This window comes from Adiantum capillus-veneris, chromosome 5 (assembly GCF_014529385.1).
Source record: "Adiantum capillus-veneris isolate H3 chromosome 5, ASM1452938v2, whole genome shotgun sequence".
NCBI classification, from domain to species: Eukaryota; Viridiplantae; Streptophyta; class Polypodiopsida; order Polypodiales; family Pteridaceae; genus Adiantum; species Adiantum capillus-veneris.
This window is the reverse complement of record NC_140935.1, coordinates 56,672,653-56,684,446: the sequence shown is the minus strand read 5'-3', so window position 1 is coordinate 56,684,446 and position 11,794 is coordinate 56,672,653.

Genomic DNA, 11,794 nt, shown 5'->3' with positions numbered 1-11,794 from the left:
TCACTGATAGAGCAAGCGAGCCTAGCCGATGAGGTAGAGCGTCTGCAGGCGACCTCGGTCATCTGCAAGATTCTCGGCACCCGCGACCCAGCAGAGGAGAGCTGCGTGACCTTCTCCAGCCCTGCCTTCTCGCAGAGGTGGGCAAGATTTTGGATGTCCAGATCCTCGGATGAGGGTACTACCAGATCGAGTTTGAGACTTCCGAGATGGCCTCCAAGGTCATAGCTATGAGTCCACTGGCTATCCGAGCATCACGCGCCCACTTTCGACAGTGGCGACACGGTTTGACCCGACTTCGGATGTGCTCGTAGAGGAGGCAGACATCCCCATCTCAGTCTGCTTTCCGGGTTTACGGAGGGAGTACCTTCCACTGCTCTCCAGGATTGGCTCCGCCATCGGGACTATTCTGGAGACACCTCGTACGGCAGCATCAGTAGCTGCCAAGGCGGCCGGCATCCCTTCAGTTCGAGTTTTGGTCAGAGATACCCACACGCTCCCGAAGGTCATCCTTTTGCCTCGGGTGAGTGGGGGTTGGTTTAGGCAACCAGTGCTTCATTTGCAGACAGATGGGCCACCTAGCGAAGGCCTGTCCACGGAGGAGACAGCGACCTGCACCTCAGCCTCAGCCCCAACCTACCAAGGCTGGGCCGCAGCTAGCGACACAGCGCATAGATTCTGAGCCACCCTCCGAGCCTGGGGCTCCAGCCGAGGAGGGGTGGCAGCAGGCCCGTGGCCGTCGACGCCAGGGGCCACAGCGATAACCTGGCACTCAGGTGCCTACTCAGCAGCAGTGGGTTCCCACGGGGAACCGCTTTGGTCCTCTTGAGCAGGAGGAGCCTCCTACGCCAGCCTTCTCTTCCGTTTCACCCTTGCCAGCCCCTCCCCCTTCATATTTCCCCTCTTCCTCCTCATCCCCTCCCCTGCCCTTTGCTCCCGCCCACTCCCCACCTCGTCCCCCTGTCTCTGTCGTCCCGCCCCGTTTCTCTTCTCCTCCGCCCCCCCCCAGCTCCTTCTCCCCCTCCTCCTGCTTTAGTACCACAATCGACACAGGAGACTGGTCCCTCGCCGGCGGCTAGGAGATCTCTTGGTAGCGCTTTTGCCACAGGTCACCTAGCGAGAGAGGGTCAGCCCTTCTTGCGACCCCCTTTGCAGATTCAGACATCTTCCCTTGCAGCTATCCCTCGTGGTCTGACGAGCATTGACCTCTGACGCCGCTGGGACTTCTTCGATTACGGATTCACTCGCTTTCTCGGCGATTCCGCAGCAGACCACGAGGCAGCCTGCTTCAGGGTCCACGCTCTGTTCCTCGCCGCTAGGGGGACAGAGGCCTTGGACTCAACAGTTGGTTTCTCCTTTCCTCTCTGCGGTAAGACCGAGACAGAGTGGTCCCTCGACTCAGTGGTGGGATGGTTGCATACAGAGGTTCTCGAGTTCTCTCACCACATGGGAGAACTTGGAGTTACAGATTTGCTGGTGACTTTGTGGCCACTGGCCAAGTTTGCGGTGACATAGTGTTTGCCTTGCTATGTATACATACATGAGGACTCCTGGACAGAGGAGGCTGCTTTACGCTCGGCTCCCTCTGCTTGGGCTTGGGCCAGGCACTCACTACAGGCTCGCCTATCTAGAGGACGCTCGGATGCGGATTACTCCCCATCCAAGCCTGCCTCGAAGATAGCCCGTCTTGCTGCTGCTGCAGCATCTATTCTCTGTCGCTCCCCATGAGGATCGTCTCATGGAACGTGCAGGGATTAGGTGGGCCCCAGTTTCAGCGATAGCGGGGCCGATTGCGGCAGGAGCTTCAGCGTTGCCTTGTGGGAGGAGAGATTGATCTCCTTATGCTTCAGGAGCACCATTTGTCTGAGAGCCGCATCCGGCGCTGTGGTCAGATTTTGCGTGGACGTTATGATACCTTTTGGTCAGCTGCTTTTGGACCTGGAGGCATCCAGGGTGGGGTTTGTATGACTATTGCGGACTCATTGCAGCAGGCCATTGTGGGCAGAGGGATTATTGTGCCAGGCAGGGCTCAGTGGATTACTTTGCAGGTTCAGGGTGGCCTTGTGGGCTTCCTAAACATCTATGCGCCCAATGTGGCGAGTGCTCGTGCAGAGTTTTGGTCACAGATTGTTGAGTCTTTGCCACAGGTTGACCATTGGTGTGTAGGAGGGGACTTCAACATGTTGGAGGACCCTTCTGACAGGATCGGAGGCAGCCATGCTACTGTGCATGGAGTCGAGTTAGCAGCTTGGGAGAGGTTGTGTATGACCTTGAGGGTCTCGGATACATGGCAGCATTCTGGCTTTGTGAGGCCTCCAGAGAGTCTCGCCTTCTCTAGATCAGACCGCAGAGTGGGAGGAGTGAATCTATCGCGGATAGATTGCTTCTACACTAGTGACCACTTCAGTGACTTGGGGGGATCAGTGGGTATCCTGGCAGCGACATCCTTCTCGGACCATGCACCAGTGATCCTCACAGTGGCAGACAGGCTAAGGAGTGGGAGCACTATGCTTCGCATCCCAGAGCGGGTCTTGTTGTACATAGCACTCAGAGAGAGGGTAGAGGCTCTTTGGACAGAGGGCATGGACAGCCAGTCTCTACCGGCAGACAGAGTGGCCTTAGGCCTAGCTCAGCTTAGCCACTTTTTTCTCCAGGAGTCTTTGGCTCGACGGGCTGCAGCGAGAGAGGAAGAGCAGCGTCTCAGACGAGGCATTGCTTCACTACAGAGGATGTAGGAGCAGCATCCAGACAGTCCATGGTTGGAGGAAAAGTTACAGCAGGCTCGACAGGAGCTTGCTTGCATAGAGGAGAGGCGCCATGAGTTTGCCTTTCACCGACAGGCATCTCAGTGGACTCAGGTAGGTGACAGAGTGACAGGTGCCTTTTTTGAGACAGTAGGACCTCGACACTCGCATGCCAAGGTCACTCAGCTGAGGAGACCCGATGGGTCAGTTGCTTGTGAGCCTGAGGATATGCGTGCAGTTGCTACTGACTTTTACCATGAGCTACTGACGGCTGAGCCCCAGTCAGAGAGACAGGATGCATGCAGGGAGCAGGTTTGGGCGCAGATGCCTTGTCTTGTGACTGAGGAGATGCACCAGAGGCTGGAGATACCTCTTCAGCTTGAGGAGCTGCACACGGCTCTTAGGGCCCTTCCTCGTGGTAGTTGTCCAGGTGAGGATGGGCTGACTCCCAGCTTCTTCTTGGAGTACTGGGACTTGCTTGGCCTAGATCTTTGTAGTGCCTTTTAGTACATTCTGCACACAGGAGTGATTCCGGATAGCATGAGTGAGGGCCTGATTTACGTCATTCCAAAGGAGGGTGGCTCCTTGGATGAGATTCGACAGTGGCGCCCCATCACCATCCTCAACTCAGCCTACAAAATTCTTGCCAAGGCTCTGAGTTTGAGGATTCAGCCACTTTTGGAGAGCCTTATACATGGGACTCAGACAGGGTTTGTCAAGGAACGCAGTATCCTTGACAACATCTTCACTTTCTGGGAGGCTTCTGCCCTGGCACGTCTCCGTGGGGAGGACCTTGTGATTCTTCTTATCAATTTTGAGAAGGCATACGACAGAGTTGACTAGGACTTTCTAGAGGGCACGCTTCGCAGGATGGGCTTTTCAGATGCTTGGATCAGAGGGGTGTCGGCTTTGTACAGACAGGCTCACAGTTAGGTGCTTTTGGCAGGAGGTAGAGGTGAGCGCTTCATGCTCACACGATCGGTCAGACAGGGTTGTCCTCTTGCCCCCTTTCTCTTTCTATTCTATGCGGAGGCGATGAGCAGATTTTTGGTGTCACAGCAGGTTGGTTTGAGGGGCTTAGCACTCCCGATACGGGGAGATGAGCTTCTGGACACTGAGTTTGCCGACGACTCAGCCTTGTACTTAGAGGGCCAGGAGGCCAATTTACACAGGTGTGGGCAGGCTCTTGAGACCTTCTGCTGTGCATCAGGCACATTGATCAACTGGAGAAAGATAGTGGCTTTCTCGGTTGGCAGTGCTCCTGTGCCAGAGTGGATGCCAGGAGAGGGTTTCAGGTGGATTCCCCCAGGGACTGCAGTTCGATACTTGGGTTGTTAGGTTGGTTTGGATTTGTCCCCCGAGCAGCAGATTGCTCCTCTTCTCCTGTCCATCAGGAGAAAGCTGTTCCACTGGAGCTCAGCACGACTTTCGCTGGCTGGTAGAGTAGTAGTTGCCAACTAGGTGTTGTTGGCAACTATGTGGTACATCACTTCTTGCTGGATCTTCTCGAGTTCTTGTATCAACCAGGTAGAGAGGCTGATCAAGAACTTCCTTTGGTCAGGTCGAGACACTCAGGTTGCCCGAGCCAAGGTGGCTTGGTCGGTCATCACACTTCCTTGTTCTCAGGGAGGGCTTGGGATCATTGATCCAGCACAGCAGAGCAGAGCCCTTCTTGGGAAGTTCGTCGTCAGAGGACTTCTTCCAGGCGAGGAGCCCTGGAAAGAGTTCTTGCTGCAGAGGCTTCGTGCCAGGGTGCCTCAGTCAGGAGGCCCTTGGCAACCTTCGACCAGATGGATCTTTACATGTTGCGCCGAGTTGGTTTGAGCAGGAGACTGGAGGACCGATTCGCTGTGAGTTTGCTTCGCTCTTGGGAGCTCTTACGGCGTGGCCTAGAGTAGAGACAACCGACATGCACGGAGGAGCGCCTACGACAGCCCCTCATCTGGAACCCCATGGTTAGCACTCAGAGAGGCCACCTGGTTGGGAGTAGGCCTCATGGTTCATGGGGTCCCATGGCAGTAGGTCCAGCACGCTCTCTAGGTGACTGGCTAGAGTTCACAGGTTTGTCAGAGGAGGTGCAGGGTGTCCAGCTACAGGGCATGAGAGGGGTTCAGAGCATGTATCAGGACATCTCAGAGTCAGTTCCAGCTGAGTGGCTCACGCCTCTCGAGCCTGTAGCACCCCGATGGATGGGAGCCTTCACACGACTGGAGGTTCTCATCTCAGTCAGGGCTTGTTCAGAGACTGTCCCAGCCCTGTTCTTTGAGCTTCAGGGTGGGGGACGATTACAGCGAGTTACAGTAGGTAGCAGAGTGCTGTTTCTAGAGGATCTGAGTTGTGGGAATCTGTGGGAGGACTTGTGTCATAGACCCTGACCCAGCAGCTCTCGAGGCAGGACACTGGAGGCTATGGGCTTGGGAGTGTTTTCCACTGACACGAGTACAGTGGGATCCTGGTGAGTGGCTATGGAGGGACCCCTCCTCTTCTGCAGACCGCCCAGGAGTCCCTTTCTTTTAGTACACTGTTCGGCTTGGACATCATATACTTGCAGCGCAGAGAGACGCCCGCCCCGCTGCAGCACGTCATTGGCAGGAGGAGGGTCTCACAATTGAGTTCTTGGCAGCTTTTTGGCAGAGGCTGTGGGACTCCAGACAGCCGAGGCGCGTCACTTTGTTTCAGTGGTTGGTTGCATACAGAGCCACAATAGTAGGGAGCTGGCTTGTGCATAGTGGTCTCTCGGCCGCATGTACAGCCTGTGACTAGTTGGTGGAGAGTTAGCGACACTGTCTTTGGGACTGTCCTTCGGCCCAACAGGTGTGGCTATGAGTTCTTCAGCTGATGCCTGCCCTCTCCGCGGCTCGACAGTACACTTGGGGGGCAGCGGCTTGGTCCACCCTCACGGGCCCGGCACTACAGTTTGAACTATCTTCCACCAACAGGATGATAGTGATACAGGGGGGGCGACCTGCACTCCAGCCTGCTACAGACCTTACTCCACAGGAGTGGTGCAGTGAGAGAGAGGAGTGCTGGGAGCTCATCAGTGGCCTAGCTCTTTGGTTCATCTGGCGGGCCCGTTGTTTCCGCATCTTTGAGGCTCGCCCTGTGCCACCAGCAGAGACTGTTCGTGACTTTTGGCTAGATCTGTTCCATACTCTCAGAGGACAGCTTGAGGGACTACAGGGCAGCTCCGACCGCATGCGGGAGCGCCGCGAGGCTTTCCTTCGACTCTGGCGCCCTGGGCCTTTCTACACCATGGTCCAGGGGGTGCTCAAATGGCACTACTGTCCACCTGTGTGGCTCTTCCCTCCTCCCATTTCTTGATTTAGCCCCATTGTATATATGTTGTTTTTTCATTGGGAGAGTCTCCCCATCATGCTTGTTGTAGCCCTCTCTTGCAGAGGTGGATGTAGCCCTATGGGCAGTTTTCATTAACTAATAGAAGGATCTTTTTCTTGGAAAAAAAAAAAGGGAAGGATTAGGAATGATCTATGCCATTAAAAAGTATAGACATTACCTATTAGCCAACAAGTTTGTGTTCTTTGTAAACCACCAACCTTTCTTGTATTTGGTCAACAAGCCATGCATCATAGGAAGAATAGTGAGATGGTTCATCATTCTTCTGGGATTTGATTTCACTGTGGTTGTAAAAAAGGGAACTACACATCAAAAAACAGATCATTTGTCAAGGATTGTTCAGGAGAATCACCTAAAGGGGTAGACGATGATCTACCAGATGCCTATTTGTTCTCCATGGAAATGATACTTCGATTGTTGAAAAACATGGTATCATTGATGACCATAGCTCAAGTGGATTTACAAATACCACTTCCTATTACAATCGTATTAATTGAGAAATCGACTATGTATCAATTACTAGCTGGTAGGCTATACAAAAGAAATTGAGATGGAATATTGCTCTTATGCATTAATCCTGAGGAGAAAAAACAGTACCTAAGTCAAGCACATATTACCATAGTAGGACTTCACTTTGCGGAAAACCAAACTATGCGATGAATTTTGAGACTTGGAGTATTTTGGCCGACTATGAGACGTGATGTTCATTGTTTTTGTAAAAGATTGTCCTCAATGTTTAAAACAAACACCCATACCTCATGTAACATTGTTTCAAATGTCACCTGTTCCTAAGTGGAGTAGCTATGTAGTCACTTACTTATTGAGCCGAACATTTCCCAAGGACATGAGTAAACACCATCAAAGAGCAATTGAAACTAAAGCAAGAGACTATGATCTTATTGGGAACCAACTGTATCAGAGAGGTAAAGATGAACATTTGCTTCTTTGTGCAAATGAAGATGAGTATATTCCGTTTATAGAACACGCACATGCCGGATTAGCTGGAGGTTACTTTTCTAGTGAGACCACCGGAAGAGCAATCTTAATGGCAGGCATATGGTGGCCAACACTTTTTTCAGATGCCAAGGAATATGTTTGAAGGTGTGATGCTTGGCAACGAGCAAAAATGCCAACACGTGTAGATAGCATGCCCTTAAGACCAATGATGGGAGCTAGAGCTTTCGCGAAATGGGGGATAGATTTTGTTGGGCCGATACAGCCACCTGCTTATAGAACCCAAGCGCAATATATCATTATAGCTACGGACTATTTGACCAAGTGGGCCGAGGCTAAAGAGACTCAAAAGAATGATGCCAGAACCACTGACGCATTCTTATATGAGGATGTATTCACGAGATATGGACTGCTAATAGAAATTATCAGTGATCAGGGAACTCATTTCCTCAATGAGGTAATCAAGTATTTGCTTCATGAGTTTATGGCCATCCATAACAAATCAGCTCCCTATCACCCACAAGCAAACGGACAAGCTGAGCATACGAACAAAATTCTTATCTCGGTACTGACTAAAGTGGTTAGTTAAGAAAGAACAGACTAGGAAATGAATCTCCATGTAGCTCTATGGGCTTAGCGAGTTTCATTCAAAATAGCTTCAAATGCTACACCCTTTAACCTTGTTTATGGTTTTGATGCCATACTGCCAATAGAATTTCTATTGTCGACATTAAGGGTAGCTAAGGATCTTGAGTGGACTGGACATGAATTGTCAGAAAGACTTGAAGATTTAGAAAAGCTAGATGAGCAAAGGCTAACTACCGTAGCTCACATCTATACACAAAAGCAAAAACAAAAACAGTTTTTTGATTCCCATCTAATAAAAAAAATCTTCAAGAAAGGGGACTTAGTTTTAGTCTATTTCCTTAAGCAACACATTCCCAAGTTTAAGAAAAAGGGAAACGAACCGTTTTTCATTGAACATGTATCTCCAAGTGGAACAGTAAAGTTCTCCACCCTAGATGGTGAACCAATGGCTAATTGGATTAGTGGAAGTCATTTAAAGAAATACAATTTGACGCTAACCAATGAATTGCTAGAAAGAAAGCATGCAGCCAAGAAAAGGAGGATTAAACGACAACAGGTTATTGATGAAGCCCAAGAAGAATCTAGGCTTCGGATACTCAAACGGAAAGTTGCTCTCAGGAATCAACAGATATCGATTCCCATCAACACTCTAGAAATAGATGACCGACAATGGGAATTGCCTAAAGATGCAGTTTCAACAAATGATGAATGGTTAGACAGAACGGACCTGTGCATCAAAGTACATCTCAACAATTATAGCACAAATGCTTTGATTCACACAAGAGCTAGAGTAAATGCAGTCAGTTATTCCATGTACAAGAAAGCAACAAGTCAAGCATTGACAGTAGGAATAGCGACAATAAAAGGATGCAACAAGAACCCAACACCAACATTGGGAGTAGTCAACTTGAACGTGATAGTACGGTTTTTTTTTCAATTAGTGTTTTATTCTGTTTTGTTGTTAAGTACGTTATTTATACTTGACCAAGAAAATTCCAAATAATGTTGATATTTTTAACTAAATATTTGTAAAATTGGAATAGGCAAAGGACAGCTCGCTAGCCTCGAACCTCCAATTTTCTTTTCAAAAATAATACTAATAACAAAAAAAACAATAATTTTCTTTAGGCTAATGTGTTTAATGCAAATCAAGACTCGAAACCCAAAAGAAATTAGAGTTTTTTTCTTGGATTATCTGCTATACTCCCCCACCTTTGCACCTTTGCCCTCCTTGATCCTTCCACGCACAAGCTTGCAGCATGTTTGCGTGCACCTATGTCCTCCTTCCTCCTTCCATGCACGAGCTCGCAGCTCATCCGCGCACGCACGGATGAGCTGCAAGATCGTGCATGGAAGGAGGAGGGAGTGCATCTTTTATTTCATAAAAAGGCTGTTCATTGATTCTCCCTGAATAACGCTGAGTTCAATGCTGGTTTCATTGGTGAATTATGCTACGATTTGTTGTGGCTCAAGTCGTTGGTGAATTATGCTACAATTCATTGTGTCTCAAGTAGTTGAGTACAAACCTTGGTTGAGTTCTTTGTTTGTGGTGAGTAGAATGCATTAACCAAAAAATTTAGTAATGAGCCTTTTGTCCCTCCTTCCCACATGCACGAGCTCCCAACTCGTCCGCGCGCGCGGACCATTTGCGAGCTCGTGTGTGTGGGAAGGAGGGAGGGATTTTTTTTTATAAGTTGGAGATTTCCTTTCCCCAAAATAAACAAAACAGTCTCGCCATAGAGAGAGAGAGAGAGAGAGAGAGAGAGAGAGAGAGAGAGAGAGAGAGAGAGAGAGAGAGAGAGAGAGAGAGAGAGAGAGAGAGAGATAGATAGATAGATAGTTCTATTATCGTCCTGGGAGGTCAAATATGACCTATGGGACCAAATGAACATGTCACGTGGTGTGAGTGGAGTTCATAAGTGACTCTCGATGCTCAAAAATGGCTGAAATGAGCGTCGCAATAGAGAGTCCACATTGTGGTTGGGAGAGGAAGGTATGTAGGGAGAGCTCATGGTTGAATATATGGGGAAAAGAGGACCTAATGTGGTCAAAAGCTGAGCACTCAAGTAGTGTGTGGTACTCACTCTCTCGCACTTGACGAGGGCATAAGGTGCAAAGTCGATGACACTCCTCGCCAGTGCCCCAACGTCCTGTCTCGCAGCGTAGAGAATGGGAGCTAAGACGAATGGAGGCAATGGTGCAGATCGCACTCAACGGGATGGGCTCAAGGATGTAGGAATGGGTTCGGTTACCTCGTTCCGAGAAGAAGAGAGATTTGTAGTTTGGGGCAACGTGTGTGGTGTAATGGCTGAAGCGAGAACCTCCGGATTTATCCCAAGCCATGATACATTGGCGTTGTAAGAAGGCCTCATTAACTTGGGAGTCGATCGACGCATCCTTGACCAAGTGACATGCATCCCATCTTCCAAACCATTTCTTGATATCAAGCATCCACCCCGAACTTAGTATTTTGCTCTTGCATGTCTTTTGAACCTTTTGACTTGCTTCATATGCGATTCTAGGAAGTCGATGCAAAGGGCTACGTTGTGTCTTACGCATATACTCCACAACCCTTTCCATGCCCAAGACCTCAATGGGAAGCGATCCGGACTCAAGAAGTAAGAGCATGTAGGGTGTTTGTGTCTTGACTTGGAGAAAGTTGGTGAGAAAACGCTTTTGGACATTCTCAAACTCTTTCCAAGTAGACTTCCCGATGCTTCCACCCCACACCTCCACTCCATAAAGAAGCACCGGTGTCACCAATGTGTCAAAGAGGTACTTTTTGAGAGCCCAACACTTGATCTCTCGTGCATTGCACATGTTCTCAAATGCATAATAAGCCCTCTTTCCGGCTTCCAAGCGACGCATTGCACAATCCTTCCATTTATGATTGGATGGAACCTCAAGGCCAAGGTACTTGAAGTGATCTACCACTTCAAGTTTCTCATTGTTGTATACAATGCATGGATTTTCATCATTGAGGGTCTTTACAAGCATAACCTTGGGTTTGAATCCATTCACGATCAGCCCGCTATGTAGGCAAAAGCGTTCCAAGACACTCATAAGCTTTTGTGCATCTTCTAAGGTATGTTCCAAGAGCACTACATCATCGGCATAAAGCAAAAGCATGATCACCGAATTTCCAATCTTAACCTCTTCTATGCCTTCTTGCTGCATAAAATCAAGAACCATGTATTCCAATTCATCAATGAGTAGCCCAAAGAGGGTTGGGGAAAGTGGGCATCCTTGTTTGACACCAATAGTGCTTGCAAAAAATTTTGAAATTCCATCTCCCATACGTAATCGACATATCACTTTTTGATAGATGCGAAAGACTGCATGCATAAATTCTCTCGGCACTTGAAGGCTTTGCATACGTCTCCAAAGATTTCCTCGCGGTACCATGTCAAAAGCTTTCTTGAAATCCACAAAGCAACAATACAACTTTTTTCCTTTCAATCGAGACGCTTCCATAAGAACTCGAAGAGTGACAAGGTGATCAATAGTGCTATGATGCTTTCGAAAACCTGCTTGGCCAAGCGCACATTTTCCATTCTTTTCAGCCCATTCACTTATCTTCATCTCCATGATACATCCAAATAACTTTGCCATCAAAGAACCAACCATTATAGTGCGATAGTTGTTCACATTGTTTACATCTCCTCCTTTGTGCAAAGGTTTGATCCAATTTGCACTCCAATCATGAGGCATGCCATACTGAAGTGCAAGGTTAAACATATCGCATATCCAATATCGTGTTTTCTTGCTTGTACATTTAATTATTTCAGCCTTGACACCTTGAAGGTCACCTGCCTTGCGAGTAGCAAGTTTCTCAAGCGCGCGGCATACATCTTCAATGGTAAAGAAGGGAGACATAAATGGAAGGGAGCTACAACCCTCCATCTTATCAACATTGGGTTGCTCATAGAGGTTCTTACAATGCATATACATATCTTCAAGAGTCAAGTCACCAAAGCTCTCAACGCGCTTGCCTTTTAGATTTTGCCAAAACTCGCCACATGCATGTGCTTTCTCTTGTGCTAAAAGAAGTTGTTTTTCGACTTCCCACCTTCTCCTCTTCTTTTGAACAAGTGCTTTGTATGTGTGTGAAAATTCCAAGTAAACTTCCTTGTCTTTGATTGCATCCAATCTTAGCA